An 18,280-nucleotide genomic window follows, 5' to 3' on the forward strand; every position below is an offset into this window, starting at 1 on the left:
AAGGTAAATGAGGAGATTACTATGTGACCCTTTAACTTTGTCTAAAGTTCAGTAAAAGATTCAATTCTGAGAATAATCTCCTGACTATAGATATGATTCGCTTCACAAAGAAAAAAAAATAGCAACTGAAAAATACCCAAATAGGAGCAATGGATATTTTGCAAGTCTAATGTGGAATATTTGAATAATTCTTGCTGAAACCAAGCAAACAGAGAAATGATTTTTAAAGAATAAAAGAAAAACAGCCTTGGAACAAGTACAAAAGTTCTTCATTTCCAGTCCCTGTAGTCTGTAAGTGTATAGAATGGAAAATATGTGTCCTCCACCGTGCTGAAGATCTGTAGAAGATTAGAAAAAATATTACTGTTTTCTTGTGGAAACAGCACCACTCGTGTCCACAGGCTGTGTGGGGTACTGCAGCTAAACCTACATGTTATTTTTTATGATGCACAATCACATCAAATAAAACACTTATCTCCAACTGGTGGAAAACTACAACTCTCAACATGTCATGTAAACCCTTCAAGAATGCTCATGATAGATTGATAGATAGATAGATAGAGTTACACACGTGTCCTGTGCTCGTTGCACTCTCTTGTGCACTATGTTGAGCTTTCTAAGTAGCTTGTTGAGCTCGAATGTGGTCACCTACTTAGGTCTATACAGTGTCTTAGTATTAAGACTCTTAGTTTGTCTCTGCACCACAACCTGCTCAATACCTTTGTACGGTCTTCAAGACATCTGCTAACAGACTGCTGCTTCTAGTACCTCTGCTACCTGTTCTCAGTCTTCCAGGGCCTCTGCTTTCTGTCTGCTGTCTCCAGGACGTCTCTCATCTGCCTACGGCTTCCAGTGCCTCTGCTACCTGTTTGCGGTCTTCCAGGACTTGTGTTCCAGAAATTCTCCCATCTGCCTGCAGTTTCAAGTACCTCTGCTATCTGTCTGCTGTCTGAGGTCTTCAGGGCATCTCCTGTCTGCCTGCAGCTTCTAGTACCTATGCTACCTGTCTGTAGTCTCCAAGACCTCTGCTACCCGATTCTCGTGTGCTTCATCTGCCTGCTGCATTGACGCCCGTGTGCCCACCTGGACCATGGACTTCGATGATGCACCTCATCTAGTAAACCTAACAGACAGATAGATAAGATAGATATGAGATAGATAGATAGATAGATAGATAGATAGATAAGGAGATTCAGTCTATCTGTTTTGTCTTTATTCACCAAAGAAAGGATACAGAGTAACAAAAGTCAATTAAATGACTTGTCGATAGTCACTGTGGCCACAATCCATCAGGCTGCCGATCTCATCCAATTAGGCTGAGACCTTCTGCTGAGAAATAACTATTTGCCAGTATAAGATGAGACATTGTGTGCAAATCAGCAAATGTTGAGTGATTATTGTCTGCAGTTCTTGCTTTAGCAGTTGCCACTACAAATCTCATATAGACAGTGATAAAACAAATAGGCTTGCTGCAAACATTCTAGACAGCACCAATCTATACATCTTCAATCAGATCATTTTAGTGGTTGCATTATATAAATTGCTGTATTATTACTATATTATTACAAATTGCTTTTTACTTATTGACCCTTAAATACTATCTTTCGTTTATTCCTCTTCTCCCCTCCCCCCATTAAATTAATAGTGCACATGAAAATAAGAGACTTTATAAGGTCGGTTTCACATTTGCGTCTGTGTGCGCAGCGTTTGATCCACATAGATCCGCATGCGTCATGCGTACATACAGTATATTTAACATCGTGTACGTGGGGACATGCATGCTTTTGCTTGTGCACGTTTCACAGTGTGTGGCGGTGCGCGACAAATGCAACATGTTGCATTTTTGAGGCATCAAAAATCTGTCAAATATGCGCAGGCATGCGCATGCGGATGAGTGCATAAAAAAACACATTAGTGTCTATGGGAATGCATTGGTACATGCGTATGCATGCGTTCGATATGCATGCGTTATTCAAAATACATATAGAAATCCCATGAGACACGCCCATTTTTGTCTGGTGTTATATCGAACGCATGCGCATAAACAATGCAAACGCATGCAAAAAAGCATGCACATGCAGCATTTTATCCCCGTCATGCGTAAGATGATGCGCATTAAAAATGCTGCGTAAAAATGCGTTTTGCATGCGTTTATGCATGCAGATGATGATCTGCGGACTCAAATGCTAATGTGTACCTAGCCTAATACAGGTGCTTCTCACAAAATTATAATATCATCAAAAAGTTAATTTATTTCAGTTCTTCAATACGAAAAGTGAAAGTCATATTATATAGAGTCATTACAAACAGAGTGATCTATTTCAAGTGTTTATTTCTGTTAATGTTGATGATTATGGCTTACAGCCAATGAAAACCCAAAAGTCATTATCTCAGGAAATTAGAATAGTTTATAACACCAGCTTGAAAAATGATTTTAAAATCCAAAATGTTGGCCTACTGAAATGTATGTTCAGTAAATGCACTCAGTACTTGGTCGGGGCCCCTTTTACATCAATTACTGCATCAATGCAGCGTGCATGGAGGCGATCAGCCTGTGGCACTGCTGAGGTGTTGTGGAAGCCCAGGTTGCTTTGATAGCAGCCTTCAGCTCGTCTGCATTGTTGGGTCTGGTGTCTCTCATCTTCCTCTTGACAATACCCCACACATTCTCTATGGGGATAAGGTCAGGCGAGTTGGCCAGCCAATCTAGCACAGTGATGCTGTTGTTTTTAAACCAGGTATTGGCACTTTTGGCAGTGTGGACAGGTGCCAAGTCCTGCTGGAGAATGAAATTTCCACCTCCAAAAATCTTGTCGGCAGAGGGAAGCATGAAGTGCTCTAAAATTTCCTGGTAGACGGCTGCACTGACTTTGGTCTTGATAAAACACAGTGGACCTACACCAGCAGATGACATGGCTCCACAAACCATCACTGATTATGGAACCTTCACACTAGACCTTAAGTAGCTTGGATTGTGGCCTCTCCACTCTTCCTCCAGACTCTGGGACCTTGATTTCTAAATGAAATGCAAAATTTACTTTCATCTAAAAACAAAACCTTGGACCACTGAGCAACAGTCCAGTTCTTTTGCTCCTTGGCCCAGGTAAGACATTTCTGGCATTGTCTATTTGTCATGAATGGCTTGACACAAGGAATGTGACACTTGTAGCCCGTGTCCTGGATAAGTCTGTGTGTGGTGGCTCTTGAAACAATGACTCCAGCAGCAGTCCACTCCTTGTGAATCTCCCCCAAATTTTTGAATGGCCTTTTCTTAACAATCCTTTCAAGGCTGCGGTTATCCCGGTTGCTTGTGCAGCTTTTTCTACCACACTTTTTCCTTCTACTCAACTCTCCATTAATATCCTGGGATACAGCACTCTATGAGCAGCCAGCTTCTTTAGCAATGACCTTTTGTGGCTTACCCTCCTTGTGGAGTGTGTCAATGACTGCCTTCTGGACATCTGCCAAGTCCGCAGTCTTCCCCATGATTGTGGAGCCTACTGCAACTGCCTAAGGGACCTTTTTAAATGCATAGGAAGCCTTCACAGGTGTTTTTGGTTAATTATTCTAATTTCCTGAGATAATGACTTTTGGGTTTTCATTGGCTGTAAGTCATAATCATCAACGTAAACAGAAATAAAACATTTGAAATAGAGCACTCTGTTTGTAATGACTCTATATATATGAGTTTCATTTTTTTATTGAAGAATTGAAATAAATAAATTTTTTGATGATATTCTAATTTTGTGAGAAGCACCTGTATATCTTATTAGAGAAATCTGGTTCTTTCTCCACCTGGTTTGATCTTTCATTTTCAGTTCATGAGTAAAATGTGTCTTCAGTGAATACAGATTTACCCATTGCAAAGATAGGAGATGACAGTTGATGCCGGTAAAGTTCTATGGAGAATGAACTTTAGGCAGAATGTCGGTGTCTGCCTCTCGCTCCTCCCTCCTTCCCCACCCTCAAATCTTCATAGAATCTTATAAGCACCAACTGTCATCTCCAATCTCAGTAATGGGAAAATCTGTCTTCACTGAATACAGATTTTGCCCAAAAGTTGAGAGTGGAAGATCAGTGCTGGTGGAGAAAGAAGTAGATTTCTTTGACAAAATTATTTACTACACTAGACTATAGGGAAGTCAGCAAATTTACATGGTAAATAAAATAGCAAGTTTTCTTTGATTACCCAGTCCTTCATCTCAAAAGTTGCATCTTTGAGTGGACTTTCACCCCCTAGACCACCAGGGAAGCAAGCTTTAACTCCTCTTCTACCCTAAACCACCATGGAAGACTACAGTCTTGTATGACAATTATAATAGCAAATTATCCTTTCCTTGCCCAGTCCTTCATCTCAAATGCTGCATATAGGAGTGGACCTTCACCTTTAGACCACCAGGGAAGACAGCATTATCTTGTCAATAACTATTGACAACTAAGGATGAAGACATTAACTTCTCTGCAATTGTAAATCAACAAGGATGCTGGCAAAAACTCTAAACTACCAGGAAATTATATTAACAAATTATGTTCTGCCCTCTGATATAGGGCAGTCTGTTTTGTATTTTGTGCTGGGTTAATTATAGCACCATCTAGTGGTGGCTGAATTTACAGCAGTGCTTTTGATAGCATTATATAGTCTGTACCTTTAACAGAAGCAATGCACTATGGGATTGAAGCAATGCTTGTGGGAATGAAGCAGTGTATTCTGGGAGGAGGGGACTCCATTTTTCCTTTTGTGGATCTCATAGGATGCACATGTTATTTTGTCCTCCTGTGTAACCTTTGTTTTTCCTGCAACTTCTCTACTTGAGTCACTACCCGGCTAAAGCATATCTGGTAAGGGTCAGTGTTTTCTTGCAATGCAGTGATTCAGAGAGGTGTTATTTACTGTCTAGCAGCCAAGAGATGTCATTAACCCTTTACTTGCCAGTTCTCAGTAAATGTAATCATAAACTAATGTATTCCTATGTAATGTTTGCATCACAATGTGCACTTCCTGTGATTGTGTTAGCTGTGATCATCTGCCCAATACTTATGCATGTTATTTGTATTCCTTGTAGTTTTACCGTGCATGTTCTATACTCTTCACAAATAAACAAGTTAAACTACAGAGAACAGTCTGCTTATTTTGGAAGACAGAGCTGTGGTTTATACTGTATGCTGGATTGCACATTATGTCAGCGTGCCTGAAGGTAGAATAGTAAAACAGATCGCCATACGCCTGTGACAGTGAATTTAAGCTGTAAGGGACCGCTATCACCCAGACTGCTTCGCATACGGGTACTACAGCAGCCGCCATACAGCCGCAGGAGACAAGCCCAGGGCTCAGTAAAGGACCCCTTGTCGCACGCGGTGATTGCATAGACTGAACGGGACCGCTAACACCCACAGTGCTGCGCATACGGGTATCACAGCAGCCACCATACAGCCGCAGAACGCTACCGTAACCCGCCAAGAAGTGCTACATCTTTCCCGCCACGCGGAAGCTGCCATACATAGACTGTTTCCCACCAATATACTAAGCAGCACCCAGCTAAACACACAATGTCTCGGAAAAGTACATCTTCACTCAAAACAAGGTCACGAGCAAGCTCCAGCAGATCGTCCTTAGCAGAGCTAGCTGCTTCCGCTCGCGCAGAGGCCAAAGCAGCCAAAGCGACAGCCTCCTTCGCCGAATGAGAGATGCATCTAAAGCTGAGACAAGCAGATCAAGAAGCCAGAACCGCCCATTTGCAGGCAGTGAGAGAGACGGAAGCCGCACGTCTGCAGGCAGAAAGAGGCAGAAGCTGCACGTTTGCAAGCACAGCTAGAAAGACTTGCGGCAGGCAAAGAGACAGCAGCTGCAATAGCTAAAGCAGAGTATTTGGAAGCTATGAAAGATCCTGATTCTGAGAGACACAGCAGCATTCTCGGACCAGATCTAGAGCAGCAAGATCCAGCGCAACATGTCGCAGAGTACGTCCGTCAACATTCCGGTGTAGATGACAGCCCTGGCGCATCATATCGATCAGCCCATGCCAATTACCAGCAATCCAACCTCGAGCTTCACTACCATAGGTGAGGAAATGTCCAGCACAGAGATGTCAACTACAGCTACCGTTCCACTGAAAAGAAGGTACAGTTCCCATCCCGCCTTAAAGAGACACCTTCTTCACCAACAAGGTACCGCACAGACTATCCAGAGTCACAAGCATCTTACAGGTATGGTGATGCACCACACACTAGACATGACTATCACACACCGGCTCGTGCCAGCACTGACGGAGCCATCAAGGACCTTGCAAAGTTCCTTGCCTGCCAAGAACTGGTTACAAAGGGACTTGTAAAGTTTACTGACAAACCCGAGAACTATCGGTCATGGCGAGCCTCGTTCCGGAACGCCGTTCATGGTCTAAACCTTTCTTGGGTGAGGAGTTAGATCTCCTGGTAAAGTGGCTCGGAAGTGAGTCAGTCGAGCATGCCAAAAGACTGAGAGACATTAATGTAAAGCATCCTCGCACAGCCCTACATAAGGTGTGGGAAAGACTCGATGAATGCTATGGGGCAGTAGAAGTCATAGAGAATGCTTTATATGAAAGAATTGAGGATTTTCCTAAGATAGGACCTAAAGGTTATCTAAAGCTTAGAGAACTGAGAGATTTGTTGAATGAGTTGCAGGTTGCTCAGCAGGAAGGAGACTTGCCCGGATTGGCATTCTTAGATACCGCTAGGGGTGTCAATCTGATAGTACAGAAACTTCCTTACAACCTACAAGAAAAGTGGATTACATGTGGTTCAGAGTATAAACACAATCATAATGTATCATTTCCTCCTTTCAATGTATTTGTTGATTTTGTCACCAAACAATCTAGGATTAGAAATGACCCTAGTTTTGATTTTACTCTGTCGTGTACCACTGCCACTGGTGTCAAACCCGGTAAGAAACCCGTGGCAGTCCACAAAACTAACATTGATTCCACAGGCCCTCCTCACAAGGTGAAAAAAAACCCCTCCAGACAAGAGCAAACCTCAGGATGTCAGTAAATATTGTCCTCTACACAAGAAACCACATCCTCTACTAAAGTGCAGAGCCTTCAGGGAGAAGTCTTTAGAGGATCGTAAAGGTTTCCTCACGGAGAACAACATCTGCTTCAAATGTTGTGCCGCAACCTCTCATTTCACCAGGAACTGTGAAGCTAGCGTGAAATGTGCATAATGCAGCATCACGGATCACAATACAGCCTTGCACCCTGGATCACCTCCACAAGTGTTGTCACAAGCAGAGGAGCATGATGGGAAGCAGAACGACACTGATGAAGACACCCCTGAGGTCAGCTCTAAATGTACTGAGATCTGTAAAGCACTCACAGGAGGAAGGTCCTGTTCAAAAATCTGCCTTGTCCGAGTCTATCCTGCAGGCCACAAGGACAAAGTCTTCAAGATTTATGCAATCCTGGATGACCAAAGTAACAGGTCTCTAGCCAGGTCCATCTTCTTTGACAACTTCAGCATCGTAGGCCCTGGTTCTCCCTACACCATGAGGACGTGTTCAGGTACTGTTGAGACGGCGGGGAGAAAAGCAACCGGATACAAAGTGGAGTCCATAGATGGCCAGACCTGCCTATCATTACCAACCATCCTGAAGTGCAACCAGATTCCTGACAACAGGTCAGAAATACCTTCACGGGAGGTGGCGACATATTACCCCCATCTAAAGAGTATAGCCCACCTGATACCTGAACTAGATCCAGGAACCCCAATAGCTCTACTTCTGGGGAGAGATATTCTACAAGTCCACAAGGCTAGAGAATGTATAAATGGCACCAGGAACGCTCCGTACGCACAGAGGCTCGACCTTGGATGGGTCATCATAGGAGACGTCTGCCTAGGAGGAGCACACAAGCCAGCCTTAGTCGACAGCATGCCTACCAATACTCTTGAAAATGGACATCCATCTCTCTTCCAGCCATGTAAGAGTAGCTTCCTGGTAAAAGAGTTGCCACTCAATGCTTCTCTACCTTGTCCATTATCTGATCCTTCCTGTGAAGAACACTCATGTGATGGCGACCAAGATCACATAGGGTGCACAGTTTTCCACAGAACAAGAGAGGACAACAAGGTAGCAATGTCCATAGAAGACAGACTGTTCTTAGACATCATGGATTGATAGATGGTAAGAAATGAGTCAAAGAGTTGGATGGCCCCTCTACCATTTAAACCCCAGAGGCAACGCTTACCCACCCATGGAAGCGCTTGAACAGTGCGAAACGGCCATTGTCAGCTTGTGAACACTCTTGCCACACCACTCTGACCTGACATGTAAATATGTGTCAATAAAGGAGTTATATTTTATCCTGTCGAGTGCGACCTTTCCTATACTTGGATTCAAAGATGTGTGAGTAAATTCATCTTCAACTGTGTGACTTGTCACAAACTCCGCGGCGTGACTCAAAGCCCAAAGATGGCCAATCTCCCATCAGACAGACCTAGTATGGATCCTCCCTTTACCATCATCGGTCTGGATGTTTTCGGGCCGTGGTCTGTGGTTGCACGGCACATCAGAAGAGCCCAAGCCAACGCAAAACACTGGGCAGTTATGTTTACCTGCATGTCCATCAGAGCTGTCCACATCGAAGTGATTGAATCCATGGACACATCAAGTTTCATAAATGCACTCCGACGCTTCATTGCCATCAGAGGCACCGTGAAACACATTCGCTCTGACAGAGGCATAAATTTCATAGGAGCAGTGAGAAAACTCCAAATTCCTTCCAACCTAGACATTACCAGTGTGGAAAGATACCTGAGTGAACAGGGATGTACCTGGACCTTCAATTTACCACACTCTTCTCACATGGGAGGTGCTTGGGAGAGGATGATAGGAATAGCATGCAGAATCTTAGACTCCATCTTCTTACAAGAAGGTAGCACAAGACACACACAAAGGTTTGACTACATTCTTGGGAGAAGTTTCGGCCATCATAAATGCCAAACCATTGACTGCACTCTCCAGTGATGCTGAAGATCCAACCATTCTCACTCCCACCATGTTACTCACTCAGAAAACCGACACTCCTAGCGCTCCACTGAGAGAATTCAGCAACAAGGACCTCTACAGACATCAATGGAGACAAGTTCAAAGTCTCTCCAATACTTTCTGGGACAGATGGACAAAGCAATACCTCTCCACCTTACAGCTTAGGAAGAAGTGGCAGATCGACAAGCCGAACATCAAACCCGGTGATATTGTGCTTATGAAGGACAATCAGTCACATCGAAATGAGTGGCCTCTGTGCCTCATCACCAAGGTGTTCACAAGCAAAGATGAGAAGGTGCGCAAGGTAGAGGTCAAAGTGTGGAAGGCTGGGGAGAGTAAACTATTCCTCAGACCAGTTGCAGAGCTAATTCTATTGCTTTTGCCTAAAGAGCCTGTAAGTGGCATCAGTTGATGCCAAGCGGGGAGTGTTCTGCCCTCTGATATAGGGCAGTCTGTTTTGTATTATGTGCCGGGTTAATTATAGCACCATCTAGTGGTGGCTGAATTTATAGCAGTGTTTTTGATAGCATTATATAGTCTGTGCCTTTAACAGAAGCAATGCACATGGGATTGAAGCAATGCTTGTGGGATTGAAGCAATGCTTTGTGGGAACGAAGCAGTGTATTCTGGGAGGAGGGGACTCCATTTTTCCTTTTGTGGATCTCATAGGATGCACATGTTATTTTGTCCTCCTGTGTAACCTTTGTTTTTCCTGCAATTTCTCTACTTGAGTCACTACCTGGCTAAAGCATATCTGGTAAGAATCAGTGTTTTCTTGCAATGCAGTGATTCAGAGAGGTGTTATTTACTGTCTAGCAGCCAAGAGATGTCATTAACCCTTTAGTTACCAGTTCTCAGTAAATGTAATCATAAACTAATGTATTCCTATGTAATGTTTGCATCACAATGTACACTTCCAGTGATTGTGTTAGCTGTGATCATCTGCCCAATACTTATGCATGTTATTTGTATTCCTTGTAGTTTTACTGCGCATGTTCTATACTCTTCACAAATAAACAAGTTAGACTACAGAGAACAGTCTGCTTATTTTGGATGATAGAGATGTGGTTTATACTTTATGCTGGATTGCACATCATGTCAGCGTGCCTGAAGGCAGAATAAATTATTTCTTAGGGTATGTGCACACGGTGCGGATTCTGCTGCAGTTCCGCAGCGTTTCTGCAGCTGCGGGTCCGCAGCAGATTCTGCTGCATTGTACAGTACCTTTATTTCCTATGGAAATTAAAAAACGCTGTGCACATGCTGCGGATTTTTCTGCGTGGTTTTGCTGCGGTTTACAATCCGCAGCATGTCAATTGGTTGGTGCAGAAACGCTGAAGTTTTACACCTCATCCATTATGAGGTGTAAAACCGCAGATAAACCGCAGGACTTTTGTCCTGCAGATTTACCTGCGGTTTTCTCTCCAAAATCTGCACACCAAAAAAAAACTACGTGTGCACATAGCCTTAAGTTCTGATTCATTCATATCAAATGTTGCCCGTTTTAGTAGACCCTCAGCCCCTATAACACCAGGGAAGCAAGCATTAACCTCTCTACTACATTTGTTTACCAGTCAACTGCTCCCAGAAATCATGGATGAAGATATTAACTACGCTCTAACTCTACACTAGCAATGATGCTACTCTACTATACCACCAGGTTAATGGGAATCTGTCACTCCATTTTTGGCCTATCAGCTGCCGGCACCGCCATTAGGGGCTTATCTACAGCATTCTGTAATGCTGTAGATAAGCCCCCGATGTAACCTGAAAGATAAGAAAAAAGAGTTAGATTATACTCACCCCGGCGTTCGGTCCGGTCCGATGGGTGTCGCCGTCCCATCCGTCACCTCCCATCTTCTATGAACTTTCCCGGCGCCTGCGCACTGCAGTACTTTACTCTGCCTTTAACAGGGCAGATAAAGTATGCCTGCGCAGGAGCCGAGGGAGAAGCAAGGAGGAGGACGTCATCGTATGAAGATGGGAGGCACCGGACTGGACCGCGACACCCACCGCACCTCGCCCTTCCCCCCCAGTAAGTATAATCTAACTTGTTTTCTTATCTTTCAGGTTTCATTGGGGGCTTATATACAGCATTACATAATGCTGTAGATAAGCCCCTGATGGCGGTGCCGGCAGCTTGTAGGGCTAAAATGAGGTGACAGATTCCCTTTAAGTCTACAGTTTTATATAGTAATTATAGCAAGAAATTTTTCTTTCAATGCCTAGTCCTTAATTTCAAATATTGCATGTTTTAGTGAACCCTCACCCCCTAGACCACCAGTGAAGCAATCATTAGCCTCCCTAATACATTTGTTCACCAAAGAAGCTTCCATTAACTCCTCTACTATCCTAAACCACCAAGGATGTCTACAGCCTTGTATGACAATTAAAATAGCAAATTATTATTTTATTGCCTAGTCCTTCATCTCAATTGCTGCATGCATGAGAAATCTTTCGCCCCCTACACCACCAGGGAAGCAAGCTCTAACTTCTAAACTGCTCCAGAGAACCAAAGAGGAACACATTAACTATTCTCAAACTCTAAGCCAATAGGGATTTTTGCATTAACCCATCTACTCCCCTAAATCACCAGGGAAGTCCACAGTCTTATATGTAGGGATGAGCTTGGTGATACTTGGATATCACTCGAGTATCTGAGTGCTCGAATGTGCTTGTTACTCCGTGAGCATTAGCTGGTGCTCGAATTTGAAACTTGAATTACCGGCCCGCATATTTGGCACCTGTTAAACAGCCAATAAGCATGCAGGGATTGCCTGCAAGTCACTGTAATGCCGTAGCCATCTTGGTAGTGCCATTATTGTGATTGGCCGGCTGTATGACATCATCAAAGATTATAAAAGAACAGGCTCCGCCAGAATCGTCACCAGGGCCGGCTCCAGGTTTTCGTGGGCCCCGGGCGAAAGAGTCTCAGTGGGCCCCTTTAACACATACCACAATTCATAATGCATAGATACAGCAGAGAAATATAGGTATAGCACAATGCCAAAGATTTCACTTCTTACATTACATGAGTGATATCTATTGTAAATTGTACAATAGCTCAGAAACCGGACAGTATAGTCCCCCATACAGTGTTATGGGCACCACATAGTGCTCCATACAGAAAAATGGACCCCATATATTGCTCCATACAGAATAATTGACCCCATATATTGCTCCATACAGAATAATGGATCCTATATAATGCTCCATACAGTATTACAGTATTATGGGCACCAAAAAATGCTCCCATATAGAGTAATGAGCCCCATATATTGCTCCATACAGAGTAATGGACCCCATATAACACTCCATACAGTACAATGAGCCCCATATATTGCTCCATACAGAATAATAAGCCCCATATAATGCCCCATACAGTATGTAATAGGCCCCATATATTTCTCCATACAGTATAATGAGCCCCATATATTGCTCCACACTGTATAATGGGTCCCATATAATGTTCCATACAGTGTATAATGGGCTCCATATAATGCTCTAGTATATCATGGGCCCCATATATTGCTCCATATATAATGGGCCCAATATAATACTCCATACAGTATAGGATGGGCCCCAGAGAGTATAATGAGCCCCATATATTGCTCCATACAGAATAATGAGCCCCATATAATGCTCCATACAGTAATAGGCCCCAGATATTGCTGCATACAGTATAATGAGCCCCATATATTGCTCCATACTGTATAATGGGCCCCATATATTGCTCCATACATAATGGGTCCCATATAATGTTCCATAGAGTATACAATGGGCTCCATATAATGCTCCAGTATATCATGGGCCCCATATATTGCTCCATATATAATGGGCCCAATATATTACTCCATACAGTGTAGGATGGCCCCCAGAGAGTATAATGAGCCCCATATGTTGCGCCATACTGTATTTGATGGGTTCTATATATTGCTCCATATATGATGCTCGAGAGTATAATTGGCCCCATATATGATGCTCCAGTGTATAATGGGCCCTATGTATGATGCTCCAGTGTATAATGGGCCCTATATATGATGCTCCAGTGTATAATGGGCCCCATAGATGATGCTTCTTTGTATAATGGGCCCCATATATGATGCTCCTATACATGATGGGCTCCATATATGATGCTCCAGTGTGTAATGGGCATCATTGATGATGCTTCTTTGCATAATGGGCCCCATATATGATGCTCCTATATAGGATGGGCTCCATATATGATGCTCCAGTGTATAATGGGCCCATATATGATGCTTCAGTGTATAATGGGCCCCATATATGATGCATCAGTGTATAATTGGCCCCATATATGATGCTCCAGTGTATAATGGGCCCCTTATATGATGCTCCAGTGTATAATGGGCCCCATAGATGATGCTTCTTTGCATAATGGACCCCATAGATGATGCTCCTATATATGATGAGCTCCATATATGATGCTCCAGTGTGTAATGGGCCCCATATATTATGCTCAAGTGTATATTGGGCTCCATGTATGATGCTCCAGTGAATAATAAGCCCTATATATGATGCTTCAGTGTATTATCGGTCCCATATATGATGCTCCAGTGTATAATCTGTCCCATATATGATGCTCTAGTGTATAGTGGGCCCCATATATTGATACAAACATAAAAAAATACTCACCTCTCCTTGCTGGCTGCAGCTCTTCTACGAACTCTCCCCGCTCCACCACGTCGCTGTCTTCCGGCTCTCTGTACTGTGACTATTCAGGCAGAGGGTGCACAATAGTGATGTCATCGCGTCCTCTGACCTGAATGTCACAGACATAAAACGCAAAAAACGCCGCAACGGTGGAGCGGGGAGAGGTAAGTTAAGTATCTCAAGTGCCTGAGCAAGCAGCGGGGCCACTTGCGGGCATCGGCACTAGCATAGGCACTGGGCCCCCATAGCGTGTCGGTGTCCCTGATGGTGAGTGGGCCCCTCTCCTGCTCAGGGCCCCGGCACTTGCTTGGTTGCTGACATCAGCCCTGCTCTGCACACTGACACCTTTGCACAGCTCAGGGACAGTTCTTATTGGAGGGATTGAGTGCTTGTCGAGGCCTGTGTTTGCACAGTTTAATAAATTAGAGTTCTCTAGTGTTGATACTGATGCTGATGCTGCACCATCATACTAACAGTCAGTCAAAGGGCTTCTCTTGTGATTTGCTGTTTGTATAAGGTATATTCTGCATTTAGCCTAGGGAGGGGCAGTTGTAGGAGAAGGGAGAGTAGCTGAATACTGTCTCTAGGCACAGATTAGGGCTTTGCAGTCCGTTAACGACATTCCCTTTTTTTGGGGGGGTGAAAATATGTACTATATTGTCAATGATATTATTTGCTTTGTGGTACATTTCAGTGTTATAGAACACTCCCAAAAAGCATTGAAAAAAAATTCCTGAATTCAATTACTCATCCATAGAGCATTGCATGCTCTGTAGTACATTTTGGTCGTATATAACACTCCAAAAAAGTGTTGAAAAAATGTGCTGGATTCAATTACTCTTCCACAGAGTATTACATTCTCTGTGGTACATTTTGGTGGTATATAACGCTATAAAAAAGCATTGAAAAATGTTTTTGGATTCAATTACTTATCCATAGATAATATCAAACTCTGTAGTACATTTCTGTGGTATATGACACTCCAAATAAGTGTTGAAAACGTTTTCTATATTCAATTACTCATCCATAGAGTATTATTTCCTCTGCCGAACATTTCCATGGTCTAGACCAGGGGCCCTCAAACTTTTTAAACAGGGGGCCAGATCACGGTCCCTCGGACCATTGGTGGGCCGGAATATAGTTTTAAAAAAAATTAGGACCAAATTCATATGCACACTGCACATATCTTAGTTAGAAATAATAAAACAAAATAGGAAAAAATACAATATTAAAAATGAAGTAAAGTTAAATCATCAAACTTACAGATTTTTTTGGGTTCTTCGAATATCCTACACTTTGAGTCAATTTTTTCTCTTTCTTGATATCATTGTTTCCTAGGGATTCAAAATTGCTATTAGTAAAATACCAACATATATACAGTGCTACAAACACAATATACCAGCAATAAAATTGCCCACACAGAGACATACAGACTGCACTGCCCATCAATGCAGCCTGAGCAGTGCCCATCAATGCAGCCTGATCAGTGCCCATCAATGCGGCCTGATCAGTGCCCATCAATGCAGCCTAATCAGTGCCCATCAATGCGGCCTGATCAGTGCCCATCAATGCGGCCTGATCAGTGCCCATCAATGCGGCCTGATCAGTGCCCATCAATGCGCCCTGATCAGTGCCCATCAATGCAGCCTGATCAGTGCCCATCAATGCAGCCTGATCAGTGCCCATATTGGTGGAACTCCAATTTTACATCAGGCTCAGACTAGTGTGGTGCAAGAATCCCCAATAGGCAGCATTGGTCCCTAAAAGGCAGGTAAATGTCCCCAATAGGTAGCACAGGTCCCCAATAGGTAGCACAGGTCCCGTATAGGCAGGTAAATGTCCCCAATAGGCAGCACATGTCCCCAATAGGCAGGAAAATGTGCTCAATATGTAGTACAGGTCCCCAAAAGGCAGCACAGTTCTCCAATAGGCAGGTACAGGTCCCCAATAGGCAGGTACAGGTTCCCAATAGGCAGCACAGGTCCCCAATAGGCAGCACAGGTCCCCAGTAGGCAGGAAAATGTGCTCAATATGTAGTACAGGTCCCCAAAAGGCAGCACAGGTCCCCAATAGGCAGGTACAAGTCCCCAATAGGCAGGTACAGGTCCCCAATAGGCAGGAAAATGCCCCAACAGGTAGCACAGGTCCCCAAAAGGTAGCACAGGTCCCCAATAGGCAGGTAAATGTCCCCAGTAGGTAGCACAGGTCCCAAATAGGCAGGAACATGTCCCCAATACATAGCACAGGTCCCCAAAAGGTAGCACAGGTCCCCAGTAGGCAGCACAGGTTCCAAATAGGCAGGAACATGTCCCCAATACGTAGCACAGGTCTCCAAAAGGTAGCACAGGTCCCCAGTAGGTAGCACAGGTCCCAAATAGGCAGGAACATGTCCCCAATACGTAGCACAGGTCCCCAGTAGGCAGCACAGGTCCCAAATAGGCAGGGACATGACCCAATACGTAGCACAGGTCTCCAAAAGGTAGCACAGGTCCCAAATAGGTAGGAACATGTCCCCAATACGTAGCACAGGTCCCCAAAAGGTAACACAGGTCCCAAATAGGCAGGAACATGTCCCCAATGCGTAGCACAGGTCTCCAAAAGGTAACACAGGTCCCCAGTAGGTAGCACAGGTCCCAAATAGGCAGGAACATGTCCCCAATACATAGCACAGGTCCCCAAAAGGTAGCACAGGTCCCCAGTAGGCAGCACAGGTCCCAAATAGGCAGGAACATGTCCCCAATACATAGCACAGGTCTCCAAAAGGTAGCACAGATCCCCAGTAGGTAGCACAGGTCCCAAATAGGCAGGAACATGTCCACAATACGTAGCACATGTCCCCAAAATGTAGCACAGGTCCCCAAAAGGTTGCACAGGTCCCCATAGGCAGCACAGGTCCCCAATAGGACCCGGAGTTAAAAAGAAAAAAAAAAACAGTACTCACCTATGTCCCCCGCTGCTCTGAAGAGGAGCCCGCTCATCTCAGTCTTCTTCCGGCACAGGAACAGGCGGCGTGCCGTCATCAGGCCGCGCAGGCGGCGTGATGACAATCACGTCGCCTGTGTGGTCTCTGCTGCATACTGAGGGCTGCGCAATGCCTTTCCTCGGCGCCTCGTCCCGCCCGCGATTACAGGGCCCGCCGGCCCTGTAATCAGCGCAGTTTAATGTCGGCCTGGCCAGGGGCTGGATAAAAGTCCTTCGCGGGCCGCATGCGGCCCGTGGGCCATAGTCTGAGGACCCATGGTCTAGACTATAACACTACAAAAAAACTGAACATTTTTTCTGGATTCAGTTTGTCATCCATACACTTTTGCATGCTTTTTGTTATATTACAGTGTATTAAGCTCCAAAAAAATATTTTGACTGCTGCAGGTAACCAATTTTTTTTTGTTAAAAATAAACTTGGTTTCCAGAAACTTAGCAATTAGAAAATGCATAAGGTGTGCGGTAAGGGACGGGGAAGTGCTGATGAAGGTGCATGCAGATTCGAGGACGTGGGGCAGGTACGACTACTCCTCACACAACACAAGAAACACAAGAAACACACTCATCCACGACACATAGTTTCCTGTCCCACATCTGAAGCCATAGCAGTGTGAACAGGTGGTCAGTTGGAGAGCATATAATGGCTCCAGCATGCTTGGCAGTGCTTCCTAGTCTTCCACACTGTCTAATCTCACCAGCTAACAGTCTGGATCACTTCATCCTCACCCTGATCCTCTTTCCTCCTTCCATGTTTAGTCCCAGGAGACTGGTGATCCCACACTTGGACACTCTAAGGAGTTTTTTACAACATTATTTTTTGATTGTGGCCTCTCAACTAGAGATGGGCAAACCTAAACAGTAAAGGTTGCATCCATACCAAACACCTACTGTTCGGGCACAGACACCGAACATGGACTTCACCAGGAGGCCATGTTACTGTTTGGATTCAGCACCCCGAATACCGGGTGTTTACCTCCAGTCATTGGCGTCAGCTGATAGGACTACTACTTCCATCAGCATACACCTGCTATTGCTAATGACAGCGAGAGCAGGGAGCGACTGATAAAAGTATTCATTTGCCAGCGCCTGCGGTCTAAATAAATGATTATATAAAAAACCAGTGTGGGATCCCCTGTATTTTTGATAACCAGCCAGGCAAAACTGACAGCTGGCAGCTGCAACCCTCAGCTGTAAGTGTTAGCAAGGTTGGTTATCAAGAAAAGAGGGTTCCCCATGCTGTTTTTCTTAAATTATTTAAATATTAAAAAAAAGGCATGGGGTGACCCATTTTTAACAACCCATTGATTAGATATACCAATTCTGGAACTTTGCCCAGCTCTCTCCACTTGACCTGTGGTGGTGGCAAGTGGGGTTCATATTTGTGGGGTTGAAGTCACCTTTATATTGTCCGGTGACATCAGGACCACAGCTTAGTAATGGAGATACTAATCCTATACTTATATTGTAAATAAACACACAGCAAGTATAAAGAATTTTATTTGAAATAAAACCAAACACACTTTTCCATTTTTATTTAAAAATAACAAACACAGTTATACTCACCTAACACCCATTCCACTGAAGCCATGGTCTCCTGTAATAAAGCAA

The 18,280-nt window shown here is 44.1% G+C and overlaps 1 long non-coding RNA gene across 2 annotated transcripts in view; it reads right to left on the reverse strand.

Moving 5' to 3' along the window:
* The window catches only part of LOC141084788 (uncharacterized), a 347,720-nt gene that overhangs the window by 226,742 nt on the left and 102,698 nt on the right, over nucleotides 1-18,280 (reverse strand). For both annotated transcript variants that reach the window (XR_012231118.1, XR_012231117.1), the window contains exon 2: nucleotides 14,954-15,024. This is a non-coding gene — a long non-coding RNA (uncharacterized lncRNA). The remainder of the gene's footprint in view (nucleotides 1-14,953; nucleotides 15,025-18,280) is intronic.

The sequence above is a fragment of the Dendrobates tinctorius genome, unplaced genomic scaffold (genome assembly GCF_039654945.1).
Source record: "Dendrobates tinctorius isolate UK_male_01 unplaced genomic scaffold, ASM3965494v1 ptg000006l, whole genome shotgun sequence".
NCBI lineage: Eukaryota > Metazoa > Chordata > Amphibia > Anura > Dendrobatidae > Dendrobates > Dendrobates tinctorius.